The following is a 612-nucleotide window of genomic DNA, read 5'->3' as shown; positions in this document are numbered from 1 at the left end:
CCTTGCCAGCTCCTGGCCTTGCCAGCTCCTGACCTTACCAGCTCCCAGCTTTGCCAGCTCCTGGCCCTGCTAGCTCCCGGCCCTGCCAGCTACTGACCTTACCAGCTCCTGGCCTTGCCACCTCCCGGCCCTGCCAGCTCCCAGCTTTGCCAGCTCCTGGCCTTGCCAGGTCCCGGCCCTACCAGCTCCCGGCCCTACCAGCTCCCGGCCCTGCCAGCTCCTGGCCCTGCCAGCTCCCGGCCCTGCCAGCTACTGACCTTACCAGCTCCTGGCCTTGCCAGCTCCTGGCCTTGCCAGCTCCTGGCCCTACCAGCTCCTAGCCTTGCCAGCTCCTGACCTTACCAGCTCCACTCAAACCATCTAACCCATGCCAGCATGGAAAAACCGATGTTAAACGATAATGATGAGGATATCATCATCATCATCATTGTTGTCATCGTCATGATTATTGTCATCTTTGGCTTCATCAATCCATTGTCATTTTTATCATCAACATCATCATTTTAACCATCCACTTTACCATGCTTCCATGCGGCGGACAGAATTCATTTGGGGCAGATTGTTTAATTTTTATGACCGGATGCTTTCCCTATCACCAACCCTCACTCATCT

The sequence above is a fragment of the Octopus sinensis genome, linkage group LG29 (assembly GCF_006345805.1).
Source record: "Octopus sinensis linkage group LG29, ASM634580v1, whole genome shotgun sequence".
NCBI classification, from domain to species: Eukaryota; Metazoa; Mollusca; class Cephalopoda; order Octopoda; family Octopodidae; genus Octopus; species Octopus sinensis.
Note: the sequence above shows the minus strand (reverse complement) of the source record.